The 19,178-nt window shown below is 40.1% G+C and overlaps 1 protein-coding gene and 1 long non-coding RNA gene across 3 annotated transcripts in view; both read right to left on the bottom strand.

Moving 5' to 3' along the window:
* The window catches only part of PREX2 (phosphatidylinositol-3,4,5-trisphosphate dependent Rac exchange factor 2), a 787,616-nt gene that overhangs the window by 360,074 nt on the left and 408,364 nt on the right, over positions 1-19,178 (bottom strand).
* The window catches only part of LOC129626759 (uncharacterized), a 51,069-nt gene continuing 32,401 nt past the window's right edge, over positions 511-19,178 (bottom strand). Inside the window, exon 6 of one of the 3 annotated variants that reach the window (XR_008702184.1) lies at positions 511-1,078. This is a non-coding gene — a long non-coding RNA (uncharacterized LOC129626759). The remainder of the gene's footprint in view (positions 1,079-19,178) is intronic. The other 2 variants (XR_008702183.1, XR_008702185.1) reach the window with 2 other exon arrangements.

Here is a 19,178-nt window from a genome sequence, read left to right as displayed (position 1 = left end):
TCAGGGAAGGTTCCAGAGAAAGGAAATTTTGCTGACTTCCAGGATGATTTCTAGCAAGAGAGAAAGATAAAGTTCTATATTTAGGGGATCTGAAAGCCAAAGGAGGAATATTATGTTTCTTACCTGACTACTCATGGAAGTTACAGGACCCATGGAAAGTTTCATGCATCCTCATGATGAAAAACAATGCAGTAAATGCCTACAGTGTTCAGTCGCTAAGTCGTGTCTGACTCTTTGCGACTCCATGGATTGTAGCCCCTCAGGCTCCCCGCTCATGGGTTTCCCAGGCAAGAATACTGGAGTGGGTTGCCTTTCCCGCCTGTAGGGGATCTTCCCAAACCAGGGACTGAACCCAAGTCTCCAGGATTGGCAGGCAAGTTCTTTAACAGGGTACTGTTTATACAGACAAATGGGCCAGAGAGGAACCTCAGAAATATTGACTGAGCCTCCCTCCCACAGGGCATGGGGAGATGCCTAACTACTAACAACAAATATCACGAATCACCCTAAGAATATAAAATGTTTATTACAATGACTTTAGAATGAGTTCAATTATGTCTTATAAAATTTTATACAACCAACAGAGAACTATTACATTTTTAAAAAATAGATAAGACACAGGTAAATATTATCATCACCATGCCTCACCTTGTGGCTAGTTCTCATCAGCTTTACTACTCTTCTAATTTGGAAGATTAGACAATTTAAATTATTCTACAGCAGCTAAATACAGTTGAATGCATTTGCACAAGCTTGTGTCATGATATTTTAAAAGAACAACCATATTTTCAGATGATGCTTTCACAAAGCCATAAAATGACTGTTCGAGACACTGTTGTATGCAGATAAATTCACTGATCTGCTTCTGAATCTCCAGTGCAATTTGAGAACACATAAATGCAAGCAAGAGTAAAAGGAGGACTGAAGACTAGCAAAAAATTGGATATGGCCAGAAATCTCTCTCTTCACATCATAGTTTTATCGTTGTCAAGATGAAAGGAGGGTCCTATTTTCGGCTCTCACTTCAAAGCTGTCCAAGCATTAAATCTCTAAATTGCTCATGCCTATAGAAAAAGACCTGTGAAGACAGAGGAAAGTTGTGTGAATCCCAGGGGAGTAAAAGGTGATTTCTCCCCATGAAAATGTAAATCATTCTGATAGATTGTAATAAGTCCAGTAAGAGGGGGATCATTTTGAGATAAGGTAGAAAATGCTGCAACACACTGATATGGAGAATGGAATGTAGAGCTGTGTGTTCCCCTTTGGAAGAAAGTTCAGAAAAAAGTCAAAAAGGTGAGATCTGGCTCTGTGCTGACGAAAGTAGTTAACTTTTCAAATTTAAAGACTCAACTGACTGGTCTTCAATCATTTTTCTGTTTTTCTTACAGTTTTATTGAGATATAATTGACATAGCAAGTATGTAAGTTTAATGTGTACAGCATAATGATTTGACTTATATACATCATAAAATAATTACCACAATAAGTTTAGTAAACACTCATTTCACATAAGTACAAGATAAATATTTAATATAACGAGGACTCAAGATTTACTCTCCTAACAACTTTCATATATAATGTTAATATACAGTAATGTTAATTGCATTAATCATGCAATACTTCCCTAGTACTTATTTATCTTCTAACTGGAAGGTTGTACCTTTTAACCACTTTCAACTAATTACCCCTCGCCCCTACCACCTGCCTCTGGCAATCACAATAAATGATCTAGTTTTACATGACTTTGTTTGCTTATTTGCTTTAAAATATAACTGACCTGCAACACTATGGTGGTTCCTGGTGTACAACCATAGTGATTTGCTATTTCTATACATTAAAAAGTGGTCGCCACAGTAAGTCGGGTTGCTATCCGTCACACAAAGATATTACATTACTATTGACCACGTTCCCTACTTCACCTCACCCCTGCAACTCCTTTGTTTCTGAACTGGAAGTTTGTACTGCTTACTTTCCTTACCTATTTCGCTCCTCCTACCACTTCCCTCCCCTCTGGCAAACTACCTGTTTGTTCTCTGTATCTATGCTTTGTTAGTTTCATTACTTGTTTTGTTTGTTAGATTCCCCATATAAGTGAAATTGTATGGTGTTTGTCTTTCTCTAACATGACTCATTTCACTTAGGTAATACCCTCTAATTCCAAATATATACATATCATTGTTGTTGTTCAGTTGCTAAGTTCTATCTGACTCTTTGCAACCCCATGGACTGAAGTATGCCAAGCTCCTCTGTCTATGGGGTTCTCCAGGCAAGAATACTAGAGTGGGTAGCCATTCCCTTCTCCAGGAGATCTTTCCAGACCAAGGATCAAACCCATGTCTCCTCCACTGAGCCACCGGGGAAGCCCAAATATATATGCATGTATCTATCTATCTATATGTGTGTGTGGTCTTAAATCATATTTTACTCCGTCACAAAAAAGAATGAAATGTTGCCATTTGTGACATTGAGAAGGTATTATGCAAAGCAAAATAAATCAGACAGGGAAGGACAAGTACTGTATGTTCCACTTACATATGGAATCTAAAATATAAAATAAATGCACAAATATTACAAAACAGAAACAGAATCACATCTACAAAGAACAAGCTACAGAACAAGCTACTGGTTACCCGAGGGAAGAGGGGTAATGGAGGTGCAAAATAGGTAAAGGGGATTCAGAGGTAAAAACTACTAGGTATAAAATAAATAAGTTACAAGGATGTAATATATAACACAAGGGATATAGTCAATATTTTATAGTAACTTTGCATAGACTATAATCTATAAAAATATCAAATTACTATGTTGTACACCTGCAACTAACACAATATTGTAAGTCAACATACTCTAATTAAAAAATTAAAGCAATCCACATTAAAAAAAATAGCAGCTCTGTTTTTTTTTTTTTTTTTTTCCCTGAAGTGAGCTTTTCCTCTTCATGACAGATGACTGTTCTGCCTAAAGTTATTTGTCACTAGGGTGGAGACAGAAGGGTAGAGTTATAATGTTCACCATATTCTTAGCATCTCCTCATTATAGTCTAATTCTTCATGTCTGTTTATTATGGGAAGCACTCTCCATAATGTGGCATTGTCTGCTTCACAAGCTAGAGTGAGAAAGAGGTGAGCAAGGAGTGGGGTTCTATGATGGTGTTACAGTTATCACAGTGATGTCCTCATTATCTTGCTATCAACACTTCACCTTTTCATGGTATAAACTGATGTCATCATGACCAGTGAACACTTACTGAATGTTCATTATAAGCTTGCCAAGAGAACTCAGAGTACTCATTCTTGATCTCTAGGGCCTTTCTATTTGGGAGGAAGATACAAAGCAATCCCATTTCCTAGATTGTCAAGTTTGGATTTTATTGTATCTCATTTATAATCTACAAACAGTTTTCTGGATGCTTAGAAGATGCGAGATCCTGGGTCAGAAACAAAGGACTTCATCATTCACGGCAGAGCAAGCATCAGTAGACCTTGGGAAATACACTGCTTTTCCAGCAAGAAGCAAGCTAGTCTGTTTGTCCGAGGGGGATACCCTACCTCATCTCACAGGCTACCAGCTGCATAAACAAACGTGAAAAATGGGCCCTGCAGTCTCCACACCCAGCAAGACATATAGGAACTCAAGAAGCCCATGTAAGGCTGTCTCTGTCAACAGAAGCAGAAAGTCAAATGATGGATGTGGGTGACAGCAGCACTAAGTTTGGAGACCAGAAGTAATCAAGACATTCATTACTCAGAGAGATTGATGACGCCATTGGCCACAAAAAATGCTGATTATAGTAACATGCTTATTAGCAGCTTACCTCTATAGGCAGCAGTGGTTTGCTTACAAGGAAAAAAAGAGGGAGAGAAGGAGGAGGAGGAATGGGTCTCCTAGAGTTTTAAAAATACTTATTCGTTGAGATTGGACTAACCACATGGAGAGAGTCAATGTAAAACCATCATTGTGAACAGGAAGAAGGGTTAGATGCAGGAATCTGATTATAATCAAGTGAGTTAAAATGTTATCTTTATCCAGACATTTCTACATATTTTCTATTAAATACCCCTCCTAAGGGACAATAGAAACAATAGGAAAATGCTTGTGTTTTAAGTTTCAGTGAACTGCATAATGGTTGATGGGAAGATGGGGATTTAAAACCCCTTATGCTCCCATTAGATAAAAATCTGTGACACGTAGATCAGCATGAGGCCAAGTAAATTAGTGGCAGACCAGTTCCTGCTCCACACCCATGTCTGCCTGGCCCTGTTCCCTCAGCGAAGTCCAGAGCCACCCAAGGGTTTGTAGCCAATAGTGACCTTTTGTTCCAGAAGCTCCACTGATTCTAGCAGGAAATGGTATTTCCTCCACTTGGTTCCAGAGGACACTGCACATGACCTAGGAGTATTCTGTGATCCTATTGTGAGGCCACGACTGAGTGACTGAACTGAACTGAACTGATTGTTAGGCCAACAGCAATGAACCAGCAAAACAGCAACATTTCCCAGAACGAAAGTAGTTGACATCAGGCCTGCACAATACTGACAGTTATGAAGGAGACCAGGACTCCTTGATTTGGAGGGAAGATCTGTAGCTGAGATTATAGCCCCTGTCTTTCTGTACTGTCTGTCAGCATTGAAAAGCGGAAATCATTGGTGAGCACCAAAATATTATTTAATATGAATAACTGGCCCAAGTAAACGTGTGAAAATCAATGCTTTTTTTCAAAAGTAATGTTGATCAACTTTCTTCTTCATAGCTTACCTACTGAGTCTTTGATCAGGAGAAATACTCTCTTCTCTCTTTGTGTGCATGCATATGCACACGTGTGTCTCACTAATTCCAGAATCCATTTGTGCATTCATTTTTATTAAAATCCCACTTTAGGAGAAAAAAGTAAGTTTTCATTTGCATGCAGAAGAAAAGACTTGGGGAGATCTTTGTCACTTAATTTAAGGAGCTATATTCCATCCCTAAAACTTTTCTCTTCCCTCTTCCTATTGCTCTCTGATTAACCCATTTCCTTGTTCACAGCCTGCTCCATCTTAACCAAACATCTAAACATTAATTCTTCAGTTATTTTCAAGTATATATATGACCAAATGCCTTTCGAGTATAAATATGACCAAGTGCTTTGATCACTTCAACTGTATTTGCATTTTAAAAGAGGAAATTTGAGGGCTTCCCTGGTGGCTCAGTGGTAAGGAATCCACTTGCCAATGCAGGAGACAGAGGTTCGATCCCTGGTCCAGGAGGGACCAGGCTGCCACAACAATTGAGCCTGTGATCTAGATCCTGGGAACTGAAACTGCTGAGCTCACACGCAGCAACCACTGAGCCTGCCCTCCACACGAGAGGAGCCACCGCAATGAGAGACCTGCACACCACAACTAGAGAGTGGCCCCTGCTCGCTGCAACTAGAGAAAAATAGATACAAATAAATAAATAAAAGAGGAAATTTGTATTTAGAAAACGTGGTCTCTTACTAACAGTGGACTTTGGAGGGGTATCTTTGGTGGGGGCATGGAGGGTTCTTCTTCACTATAAAGCCTTTAACAAAGCCTCTAGTCTACTTCTGCATAAGTCCATCTCCAGTACACTTCACCAAACAGAGGATTTCTGTGCCCAAACACAGACCGAATCATTGACTTTAGGCCTATTTATGGACAATGCTAACTATCCAACAAAAAACTTTCCATTTCTAGCAGTTGACCAGATATTTTGCCTGACAGCAAGCATCCAGATAACTATTTGCGAACACACGGACCTTTGATTGAATTTTTCATTTGTCAGCCGGGTGCTTGGCACTAAAAACACATAGCCTTCAGAAACCACAGAAGGAACTCATTCTCCAGGCATTTGGTGGGATCCGCCTACAATGCGGTCTTTCTGTTCTAAAAAAAAGTTCCACTGTCCATCAAAAGTGGCAGCAGCGAGATGTGTCATGTTGAGAACTTGGATACTAGGAGGCTCTTTTGATCTTTGGAGAAGCTGATGCTACTCAGGAGCCAAAGCTGCTCTCTCTGTCATTTGGGACAGGCCAGCTGTGGTCATCTCAAACACTCCTGATTTCAGTGGCTTAAACAGCAGTTTATCTTTTACTTATGCTACATGTTCAGTGTGGGTCTGGGGTGGTAGTGGGTGGTGGTTGGTAGAGTGGTTGGAGGGTGTTGGCTCAGTGGTTACTCAGGGACCCAAGTTGAAGGAGTCTCCATGTCAGCATGTATTTCTGAGTTTGCCTCAAGAAGTGCAGAGCTGGTCTCCTATTGGCATTTTTAAGACTTTTTATTTTATATTGGAGTATAGTTGATTAACAATGTTGTGATCATTTCAGGTGGACAGCAAAGGGACTCAACCATACATACACATATATCCAATCTCCCCCAAACTCCTCTCCCATCCAGGCTGCCACATGATATTGAGCAGAGATCCCTGTGCTCTACAGTAGGTCCTTGTTGGTTATCCATTTTAAATGTGAAGTGAAGTGTTAGTCGCTTAGTTGTGTCTGACTCTTTGCAACCCCATGGACTGTAGTCTGCCAGTCTCCTCTGTCCATGGGGTTCTCCAGGCAAGAATACTGGAGTGGGTAGCCATTCCCTTCTCTGGGGTATCTTCCTTACCCACGGGTTAAACCCAGCTATCCCCCACCTTGCAGACAGATTCTTTACCATCTAAGCTACCAGGGAAGCCCCATTTTAAATATAGCAGTGGGTATATGTTGATCCCAAACTCTGCATCTCTTCCCCCTATTCTTCCCACTCAGGGACCCAAGTTGCAGAAGTCACCATGTCAGCACATATTTCTGCATTTGTCTCACAGGGAAGACCAGAGCTGGTGGGTCTGTTATTGGCATTTTGTAAAATCTCAATTGGAAAAGCTCATCCCCATTGGCCAGAATTGGTCCCATGGATACCCCTAACTACAAGCAGTCAGGAAAGCACAGTCCCCCTGTGTGTACCCCAGAAGAGGATAGAACCACATGTTGGGGAATAGTAGTAATATTGTCACATCCATCCAGGTAAAAAAAAATTCACCAAGATGCAATCTTCATACAGCTGGGTTTCTTCCAAGGGCAAAATCAAGCACTTTTTGGTTCTCTCAAACTAATAGCAAGGTAATACTCTATTAATACATTATTACATAGATAAGACCCCTAGAAAAATGTCTTATTTGAAATTCAGAAGTTTATTCTCTCAAGGACCTTCTCCTTACTCCCCAGTGCATCAAAACTAAAAAGAAACAACCATAAGCAAGGGAGAGAATACGTGCTAAAACCTTAGTTCTTCACGTAAAGCATGCAAAGGTGCTAATTGTGAATTCCAACAATGGAAAAACAAATCGACTTGCCTACTGGCAAAAACATTGCTTTTTAATGAGAACATTCCCTGTGCTTCAAAATCTCATCACCAGGGATAACAGCTGTTCCATGTGGTATATAGTCAATTTGCCTAGGCAAACACGTATTTGTTTTTATAAAATAAGAGATTATACTCTATACTTTGATGTCCTGATTTTTAAAATATCCAGTGTTCTTGTAAACATTTTATAATTATTTGAAACAATTTCAGTGTCTACATAATATAAACTAAAAAAAAATATTTATTTCACTGTTTTCCTTTTGGGCATTTAGGTTGCCTGTCATGTAAATGTGTTTACTTATAAGATTATTTGATGAACATTTGTTTGCCTCACTAGATTATAAACTTTTGTGTTTGTTTTTGGTCACAAATATAGTCTAATTCCCGATATATGAGTGAGTGAGTGAGTGAGTGAAAGTCACTCAGTTGTGTCTGACATTTTGTGACCCCTTGGACTATAGTCTGTCAGACTCCTCTGTCCATGGGATTCTCCAGGCAAGAATACTGCAGTGAGTTGCCATTCCCTTCTCCAGGGGATCTTCCCAATCCAGGAATCGAATCCAGATGTCTCCTACATTGCAGGCAGATTCTTTACCATCTGAGCTACCGTGTGTGTGTGTGTGTGTGTGTGTGTGTGTGTGTGTTTATTAGATTCTTTTCCCTTATAGATTTTCACAAAATAGTAAATATGGTTTCTTGTGCTATACAGTAGGTCCTGCTCATTATTTTATATATTAGTTCAGTCACTCAGTCATGTCCCACTGTTTGTGACCCCATGGACTGCAGCACACCAGGCTTCCCTGTCCATCACCTACTTGCAGAACTTATTCAAACTCATGTCCATTGAGTTGGTGATGCCATCCAACCATCTCATCCTCCATCATCCCCTTCTCCTCCTGTCTTCAATCTTTCCCAGAATCAAGGTCTTTTCCAATGAGTCAGCTCTTCACATCAGGTGGCCAAAGTATTGCAGTTTCAGCTTCAACATCAGGCCTTCCAATGAATATTCAGGACTGATTCCCTTTAAGATTGACTGGCTGGATCTCCTTGCTGTCCAAGGGACTCTCAAGAGTCTTCTCCAACATCACAGTCCAAAAGCATCAATTCTTCGGCACTCGCCTTATTTGTGGTCCAACTCTCACATCTGTACATGACTACTGGAAAAACCAGAGCTTTGACTAGATGGACTTTTGTTGGCAAAGTAATGTCTCTGCAAAGTAAAGCAAACATCTTTTAATTTCATGGCTGCAGTCATCATCTGCAATGATTTTGGAGCCCAAAAAATAAAGTCTGTCACTGTTTCCATTTTTTTCCCCATCTATATGCCATGAAGTGATGAAACTGGATTCCATGATCTTAGTTTTCTGAATGTTGAGTTTTAAGCCAACTTTTTCACTCTTCTCTTTCACTTTCCTCAAGAGGCTCTTTAGTTCCTCTTCACTTTCTGCCATAAGGGTGGTGTCATCTGCATATCTGAGGTTATTGGTATTTCTCCTGGCAATCTTGATTCTAGCTTCTGCTTCATCCAGCCCAGCATTTTGCATGATGTACTCTGACTATGTCAGCAAATTTGGAAAACTCAGCAGTGGCCACAGGACTGGAAAAGGTCAGTTTTCATTCCAATCCCTAAGAAAGGCAATGCCAAAGAATGCTCAAATTATCACACAATTGCACTCATCTCACACACTAGTAAAGTAACGCTCAAAATTCTCCAAGCCAGGCTTCAGCAATACCTGAACCATGAACTTCCAGATGTTCAAGCTGGTTTTAGAAAAGGCAGAGAAACCAGAGATCAAATTGCCAACATTCGCTGCTGCTGCTGCTGCTAAGTCGCTTCAGTCGTGTCCGACTCTGTGCGACCCCACAGACGGCAGCCCACCAGGCCCTCCCGTCCCTGGGATTCTCCAGGAAAGAACACTGGAGTGGGTTGCCATTTCCTTCTCCAATGCATGCAAGTGAAAAGTGAAAGTGAAGTCGCTCAGTAGTGTCTGACTCTTCTCGACCCCATGGACTGCAGCCTACCAGGCTCCTCCATCCATGGGACTTTCCAGGCAAGAGTACTGGAGTGGCTGGATCATCGAAAAAGCAAGAGAGCTCCAGAAAAACATCTATTTCTGCTTTATTGACTATGCGAAGGCCTTTGACTGTGTGGATCACAATAAATTGTGGAAAATTCTGAAAGAGATGGGAATACCAGACCACCTGACCTGCCTCTTGGGAAACCTGTATGCAGGTCAGGAAGCAACAGTTAGAACTGGACATGGAACAACAGACTGGTTCCAAATAGGAAAAGGAGTACATCAAGGCTGTATATTGTCACCCTGCTTATTTAACTTCTATGCAGAGTACATCATGAGAAACGCTGGGCTGGAGGAAGCACAAGCTGGAATCAAGGTTGCTGGGAGAAATATCAATAACCTCAGATATGCAGATGACACCACCCTTGTGGCAGAAAGTGAAGAAAAACTAAAGAGCCTCTTGATGAAAGTGAAAGAGGAGAGTGAAAAAGTTGGCTTAAAGCTTAGCATTCAGAAAACTAAGATTTGGTCCCATCACTTCATGGGAAATAGATGGAGAAACAGTGGAAACAGTGTCAGACTTTATTTTTCTGGGCTCCAAAATCACTGCAGATGGTGATTGCAGCCATGAAATTAAAAGACGCTTACTCCTTGGAAGGAAAGTTATGACCAACCTAGATAGCATATTCAAAAGCAGAGACATTACTTTGTCAACAAAGGTCCATCTAGTCAAGGCTATGGTTTTTCCAGTAGTCATGTATGGATGTGAGAGTTGGACTATAAAGAAAGCTGAGCACCGAAGAATTGATGCTTTTGAACTGTGGTGTTGGAGAAGACTCTTGAGAGTCCCTTGGACTGCAAGGAGATCCAACCAGTCCATCCTAAAGAAGATCAGTCCTGGGTGTTCATTGGAAGGACTGATATTGAAGCTGAAACTGCAATACTTTGGCCACCTGATGTGAAGAGCTGACTCATTTGAAAAGACCCTGATGTTGGGAAAGATTGAAGCCAGGAGAAGGGGATGACAGAGGATGAGATAGTTAGATGGCATCACCGACTCAATGGACATGAGTTTGGGCAAACTCCAGGAGTTGGTGATGGACAGGGAGGCCTGGCGTGCTGTGGTTCACGGGGTCGCAGAGAGTCAGACATGACTGAGCGACTGAACAGAACTGAACTGAACTCTGTGTAGAAGTTAAATAAGCAGGATGACAATATACAGCCTGACGCACTCCTTTTCCAACTTGGGACCAGTCTGTTGTTCCATGTCCAGTCTAACTGTTGCTTCTTGACCTGCATACAGATTTCTCAGGAAGCAGGTCAGGTGGTCTGGTATTTCCATCTCTTTAAGAAATTTTCTAGTTTGTTATGATCCACACAGACAAAGGCTTTGTTGTAGTCAATAAAGCAGAAGTAGATGTTTTTCTGGAATGTGTATATGTTAATCTCAAATTCCTAATTCACGTTCCCCCTTTTCTCTTTGGTAACCATGAGCTTGTTTTCTATGTCTACAGGTCTATTTCTGTTTTATAAAGAAGTTCATTTGTATTTTTGTGTGTGTGTGATGTGAAAGTTGCTCAGTCATGTCCAACTCTTTGAGACCCCATAGACTATGCAGTCCATGGAATTCTCCAGGCCAGATACTGGAGTGGGTAGCCTTTCCCTTCTCCAGGGGATCTTCCCAACCCAGGGATCAGATCCAGGTATTCCTCCTTGCAGGTGGATTCTTTACCAGCTGAGCCACATAATTGATATTGAGCATCTGTAGAATGAACCAGTGAAAGTACTTTTCAGTTCTTGGCTCAAATCAGCCTCATCCACAAAATATCTCTGATCCTCAGCTCTGCCTAGTGGTCTCTGCCTCTTCTAAAACTTCCCTGTAGTTTTTTTTTTTTTTATAACGCCCTCACAGGATAAAGAGAAAAAACACTATTTTTTGAGCACTATTATGTGCCAGGCACTGTCATATGCATAATCCAGTTAATTTGGGGAAATTCCCATTGCTTCAAATATTTCTTCTTTTCCTAATTTTCTTCTCTTCTAGTAGTCCTATTAAATATATATATCATACCTTTTGTAGTTGTCCCACAGTTCCTGGATATTCTGTCCTGTTTTCTGAAATATTTGCTTTTTACTTTTTCACTTTTGGAGGTTTCTATTGTTATATTCTCAAGTCCAGAAAGTCTTCGGCATGTCCATTCTACTAAGTAGGCTCACCAGAGGCAATTTTCATTTCTGTTAGTGTTTATATCAACGGCATTTCTTTTCAGTTCTTTTCTTAGAATTTCCATCTCTTAGCTTGCATCATCCATCTATTCTTGCATGCTGTCTACTTTATCCACTAGTGCCCTTCACTTATTACTCATATTTGTTGTAAATTACCTGTCTGATAATCCCAGTATCCCTGCCATTTCTAACTCTGTTGCTTATTCTTTCTCTTCAAACTGTGTTTTTCACACCATCTGTCTCTTGAATTTGGAGGGTAGGAGAAAGCAGTTTGCCCTATGAAATTAATCCTCTTATGGATCTAAGAAGAGTTGTTGGTTTTTCAGTTTGTTCAGGTTCTTATTTATTGGTAGAACAGAGGGGTGACCTGAGGCTTCAGTTTCTGCCTCTGTTGAATCAGGGAGGTGCTCCCAGGGGTGTGATTTGAGTTCATTCCGTGTCCACAGATCCTCTAAGAAGATGGACCATGCCTTCTTGTCATTTTCACCCAAGGAGAAAGTGCTTACCTGAGCTAATTTATAGGGTGGTCAGGGTCCTAGGAGATGGGCAAGTACAATATTGCTACCCAGCAGGAAGTAGAGTGACCATCTGAAACAACCAGATCCTTTGCATTTAAGTTTGGTTTGAATTTGTGATCTGAGAGAGCATCAGCCCTTGCTAGTTTAGGCAGAAGCATAGATCCGGCAGAGAGAGTAGTGGAGGAAAGGAGTCAGGACAAGACAAAAACTAGCAGCAGCTGTAGGAGGAACCTTGGGCCCAGGAGCAAATGCTCGAAATTGTTCAATCACAGAGCTGTTTTCAGAATCTGGATGTGTGAGTGGTAATCAGATGACCTTACATTCATCAAATGACCCTGGGTCATCAAATGACCCCTAGATGGCCCGGTGAGGGCTGTTTCTGCTCTTTCCCCTCCTATTCCCTTAGCCAATCTGGAAGAGTCTAATTCACCGTCTAATGTATAAGTAAGCAAAGCGCTCCTCTGGCTCAATATTCTTGAATTATGCTGAACACAGTAAAAACTCATTAATTCCAATCACTTGTTTCAAATTTCTAATTATTTCATTTGGACTAAGCTGAAGTTGATTTTTGCTCAGCAAAATTTTATTATGGATAGCTCGAATTAAAAAGAAAAGGGGTAGAAGAATTGTGTAAAATATTTAAGGAGACAAGCTGTTAATTTACAACTATTTTCTCTGTTTATTAAAAATGTATGACTCAAGGAATTTCAAGTAGGTGGAATGAATAAACTTTTTTTTGGTCACACAGGGCAGCTTGTGAGATCTTAGTTCCCCTACCAGGGATGAGCCTGGGCCATGGCAATGAAAGCCCTGACTCTTAACCACTGGGCCACCAGGGAATTCATGAATAAATACTGCTTACAGTCATCCTTTTTTTTTTCCCAAAAAATATTTACTGATTCTCTCTATGGGCTAAGTTATTGCTATGGTCTGAATAATTATGTCCCCTCTAAATTCATATGTTGAAATTCTAACACACAAAGATAATGGTATTAGTAGGGGGGACCTTTGGCGAGGTACCTAAGTCATGAGGGTAGAATGTTCTTGAAAGGAGTCAGTGTTTTATAAAAGAGGTTCCAGAGAGACCCCTGTCCTCTTTCACCACATTAGGACACAACAAGAATCCTGAAACCTAGAAGAGAGTGCTACCCTGACTATGATGGCACCCTGATCTCCAACTTGCAGAGCTGTAAGAAATAAAACTGTATTCTTTATAAGCCACCCAGCCTATGGTATTTCGTTACAGCTTTTCAAAAGGACTAAAAGAGTTAACAGAACACTGAAACACAAAATCAATGAAATATGGTATGGTGCATGTGTATATGTGTGTGTGTGTGTGTGTGTGAAGTATGGTACTGTATGCTAATTTAAAAAATAAAAGTATAGCATAAGAAATAGATTGCAATATTGGGTTTCCTGCCCATATACTGTAATATTGGGGTTTTGCACACATACACTCACAAACACACGTATAATAGCCCTTGCCATTAAGAAGCTTAGAGGCTGACGGAGAAGACAAAAAAATACATTGGTATGTTAAGTGCTGAGATACAGGTATACACACAGTGGATTAACAAGCATAAAAGAGGGGCATCTAACATAACACAATAAAACCAAACACACACAATTCTCCATTGGCATGATAGGCCCTCAAAGAACATTTTGATGAGAATTTATATGCACCTATGACTAGGCTTCCCAGGTGGCCCAGTGGTAAAGAAACAGCCTGCCAATGAAGGAGACTCAAGAAACACTGGTTTGATCCCTGGGTTGGGAAGATTCCCCTGGAGTAGGAAATGGCAACCCGCTCTAGTACTCTGGCCTGGAAGATCCCAGTCGAGCCCGGCAGGTTACAGTTCATGGAGTCACAAAGAGTCAGACAAGGCTGAGCACTTACCTTTACCTTTTATGACTTACTGATAATATTACGTACTGTTATTTGCTACATGAAAAGAAAAAGTAAAGTAACTGTCATAAAATCCAAGCATATCTTAGAATTTTTTTCTCCCTTATTTGGATAAAAGAACATTTTATACCTTGGCTTTTCTCCCCCATTACAAATTTTTAACATAGTAAATCTCTATACAATATTAAAATTCCCATTAGTAATAATCAATCAATTCTATGTATATGAAATACATTGAAAAGTTAATAAATAAAAAGAATGGATATTTATTTCTCTTCCCATCTTTAGCTGCAAGGTTTTTGAAGGAACTATTTTTAAGTACCTTTAAAACTATAAAGTCTTTACCCCATTTGTAGATGTCTAAACATTCATTGGAAAAAGGAAAAATCAATACAAATTTGCTTCTTGTGACCAGATTCAGAATTGAAATTTGTTTTATTTTTTTCTCTAATATGGTAGAAAATTCTCACTAGCATATAAAGCCATAATTGAAGTTTATTGAAATAATAATTTTTTAAGACATCAGAATAAGAAGCCAATTCAAAATTCTATTCAATATCAAAATATCCTGAAATTGTGCCAAAATCTCATTCTAAACCCAAACTATATCTAGAGGGATGTTCAAAAATTCAAGTGATGCACTCTGATTTTATTTTTACATTCCTTCATCATTGCTATTTTTGTTTTGTGATAGAAATTTTTCTATACTCCCACATGGTCCAATTCTCAGTGACATTTCTAATCAAATGAAACTCAAGCTGGGAAACCTTATTCCTGGGATTCATTTTTGGGATTTCACACTACAACTTAAAACAGAAAACTGGATAAATAACAGAAAGTTAGGTCTAACTCATGCAAGTCGACTGGGCATTAAAACATTTAGACTTCCTTGAATATTTGCATTTAACATGAACTAGGTCCTGAAATAATAAGTGAAAAAGTCAGTGCTACAGAGTTATTTGTGCCCACATTATAATCAGAGGCAGAGGAGGTGTCATGCAAGTTTCTCAGCATCTCAATAACACAACAGATGTAATCCTTTCTATAAAGTGTTAATCTGAACTCATCAAAATAAGTTATTTCCCAGACTTTTTTCTCACTTCCTTTTGGAGCTCATCAAATGTATAAAAGATAAAGAGAATGCATCATAAATCAATAATTACATATTTAAGACAATTTAGAAAAAGTTATCGTGTCTCCCACATACCATACAAAACTGTCAATAAGTGATTTAATCACAAAATGATATCATAAAGGTACCGCAAGAAAATTAATATTCTTGCATTGGGAAATGCCTAAGAAAGGAAAGTAGAAGTTATGAACAACCACAAAACCTACAGTTAAAAAACAGGAAAGACAAACAAAAATCCTGTGAAAAATCTAAGAGGCAGAGCTTGAGTGTGACTTAGGAATATTATTCCAGCATTTTGTAACTTGTCCAGTTTACATGGTGAGGGATGGAAACCCCAAAGGACTGAAAGTCAGCCCACCAGCCCATGGATCTGATCATTCTTATCCCTGTGGCAAGAATGTCACTGTGGAAACAACCAAATCTGGCTATTATGGCTATGGATGTTAACACTAATAGCTGCCTTTTCCTGCTTTAATTCTGTATTCATCAAGCAAGCTTCTATTTAGAATGTGACTACCATTAACATCTGCTTTCTGGTAAAGAATGTGCTGTTGAGGTGACACAAGCTTCCTGGTACATAAAATAACAAAATATCATTTATCTATTCATTTAATAAGGATGGAGGAGATCATATGCTCTGGACATGGTCCTAAGGTTATTAAGTTAAATAAACATTTTTAAAAATTCTTAGTTAACATGAAACCAAGGAATAGATGTGGCAGAGGTAACTAACATCTTGCTTTGTGAATATGCACTATCCTTAAAAATGTTTCAGCATGCACATCCATGTGTAAATCATGTATTTGTGACTTCCTAGTGGCTCAGATGATAAAGAATGCACCTACAATGTGGGAGACCCAGATTCCATTCCTGGGTTGAGAAGATCCCCTGGAGGAGGTCATGGCAACCCACTCCGGTATTCTTGCCTGGAGAATCCCAGGGACAGAGGAGCGGGTGGGCTACAGTCCATGGGGTGGCAAAGAGTCAGACACGACTGAGTGACTAGCACTCCTACACTATGCTAATATATTGGACACACAGCAAAATGAATAAAGAAATCTAACTCCAAGGTAACCTGATGTGACCTCCATTCTCTTCCCAGAAATAACCCAGATGTGTGCTACCTACTCATTGCGACCCCATGGACTGTAGCCTACCAGGCTTCTCTATCCATGGGATTCTCCAGACCAAAATACTGGAGAAGCTTGCCATTTCCTACTCCAAGGGATCTTTCTGACCTAGAAATTGAACCTATATCTCTTACATCTCCTGCGCTTGCAGGTGGATTCTTTACCACTAGCACCATCTGGGGATCCAGACATGGTTCTGGTCATATTTTGTGTGTCCCCTTTCCATTCCACCTGCGTCAGATCCCTTGGTGGGAGAGTTAAGGAAGCAGAGGTGATAACTAAGATCCCACTGGATGGCCAACTAAAGGTTCATCAGGTCAAGTAAGGTGAAACAAAAATCTCTCTGTGTAGAGACAGTGTGAAATAAGATAGTTCTAGGAATTGTAAAAAGGTAAAAATTCAGAAATGGGAATACAATGCCCTGTGTATAAGCAGAGGTCTTTTAAACAAAAATTTTAACTCAGAGATTTTTACTAGCATTCACTTAATTTAGAAAGAAAAAATAAAAATATAAACAATATCCTTTCTGGGCTAAGCTCAAAAAAGGAAGAGGCAGGAATGATCACACTCCAATATTGAGAGTGTGACTGACTGGTCACGAAATTTCTCGAGATTTCTGCAGGACTCGCATTAGAAGTGTTTTAAGTCCTCTTACTCAGAAATTCTACTTTATGCTCAGGAAAAGTTTCAGGATATGTGAGAAAGCTTACTTAAAATGTATTAGGTGCTAACTACATGCCAGGCACCTGTGATGCACACAGCTGGTCACCAATGTCGCCCTGCATGAAAGGACTTATTGTGTCCAGCTGTTGGCCCCTGCACGCATGGCCTCAGCTGCAGAGACACCTCTTCACCCAGGGTGGGTCACCCCTAAAACTGATGGAGGCAGGCTACAGAAGTCCAGCCATTCTGGCTCCACCAGGATGACACCAACAGGTCATCTGACCCCAGGAGCCAAGAGAGCTGAGTCAGCATTGCAGCTAGACTACTCGTTTGGCTGGATGTTGCTTCTGCCTCCTCCCTTGCAAAGGTGTCCATCCAAAGGGCTTCTTCTAATAAGCCACCTGCCCTCTAAACTCTGCCTGTGTCTGCTCCCCGCAAACCCCACCTGCAATAGATCTCCTTTGGAAGTTGAAGACACCACAGTGAATATGATAAAGACCCCTGAGGACTTCCCTGGTGGTCCAGTGGTTAAGAATCCACCTGCCAGTGCAGGGGACAAGGGTTCGATCCCTGGTCTGGGAAGATCCCACATGACTTGAAGCAACTAAGTCCGTGTGCCATGACAAGAGAAGCCATCGAAATGAGAAGCCTGTGCGCTGCAACTAGAGAAAGCCCATGCTGCATATCAATGAAGACACAGGGTAGCCAAAAATAAATAAATTAATTAATTAATTAATTAAAAAAAAAGATAAAGACCCCAGTTCTTGGCACCCACATCTGGCTTGGAGGAAACCTAAAATAAACAAATAGATGAAGATGGTACAGACTGTAACTCATGCAGTGAAGAGAATAAAATAGGATAATTTAAAGGAGCAACCAGAGCTGTGTGGAGGTTACATCTTGATCAAGATATCTAACAAGGAAGTCACATTTAAAGAGAGAGAGAGCTGAAAGGCAAGAACAGACCAGCCAAGCAGAGAAGTGATGGCAAATGTTACATGAAATTTCAAGAGCAAAGGCACCATGGTATAAAAAGATAAAATTTTAAAGTTATTGGGAGAGAATGTCAAAGAATGTATGATCTTAAAGTGAGAAAGGGTTTTTTAAACAAGTCACAAAGAATGCAAGCCACACAGAAAATTTAACTGCATTTAATGTAAAGCAGCTGTACTACAAAATACACTATAAACAAAGGAAAAGGGCAAAACCACAGGGTGGGAAAAACTAAGTCTGTGTAACTGACAAAGAACTATTATCCAGAATATGTAAAGCACCCACCCACCCATAAGAAAAATAACGCTAGAGAAAGAAATGGGTTCAGAGATTAGTGCTTTCATCTGTAGTGCCAATGTTTCATCTCTATTGAAAATTACATGTTGAAGCAATGTATATAATGGCTGAAAATTAAGATTCAACAAAGATGTGTATATGCATAACTGATTTACTCTGCTATATACCTGAAACTAACACAACATTGTCAATCATCTATACTCCAATAAAAATTTTAAGATTCAAGAAGATGAATGGGGGAATTGGTCTTATTTGAATTGGTCGCTGAACTTTTTAAATACCTGAACTATTTCACATTTTTCATTGGGGAATATCTTCCCTGATGGCTCAGTGGGTAAAGAATCCACCTGCAGTGCAGTAGACACAGGAGACTTGGGTTGATCCCTGGATCAGCAAGATCCCCTGGAGGAGGAAATGGCAACCCACACCAGTACTCTTGCCTGGAGAATCCCATGGACAGAGGAGGCAAAGGAGGCTACAGTCTGTGGGGTCACAAAGAGTCAGACACAGTTGAAGTGACTTAGTACATACACAGAGAGACAAAGAAAGGAGGAAATATGAAACTGATTTATTGAAATTGTAGATTAGTCCCTGCTATTTCAGAGCATCTCTGCTTTCTGTCCTTTCCAGCAGGTTCTTCAACTGATCTTTTGTTTCATGAATCATGCCAGATCCTTCCAAAGGTTAACTTTTTGCTGACACCTTTAGAGCCAATTTTTCTTGCTTTCCAAGAACCCTAACTGCACAGAGGTCTCCCATGAGAGTGAGCCAGTTACGGCCCCACAGAAAGCCAACACTCACTAACTTACTAAGGTCCTGGAGTATGGGGAGACATTTCTCATCTATGTATATTTAGTGTCTGGAACATTACATGTTACAGACTGAATGCTGGGGTCCCTCCCCAGCATAATGGTATTTGGACATGGGACTTTGGAGAGGTAATTAGA

Source organism: Bubalus kerabau, chromosome 14, assembly GCF_029407905.1.
Source record: "Bubalus kerabau isolate K-KA32 ecotype Philippines breed swamp buffalo chromosome 14, PCC_UOA_SB_1v2, whole genome shotgun sequence".
NCBI lineage: Eukaryota > Metazoa > Chordata > Mammalia > Artiodactyla > Bovidae > Bubalus > Bubalus kerabau.
The sequence above is the reverse complement of the archived record's forward strand: the minus strand, read 5'-3'. Positions and strand labels throughout refer to the sequence as shown.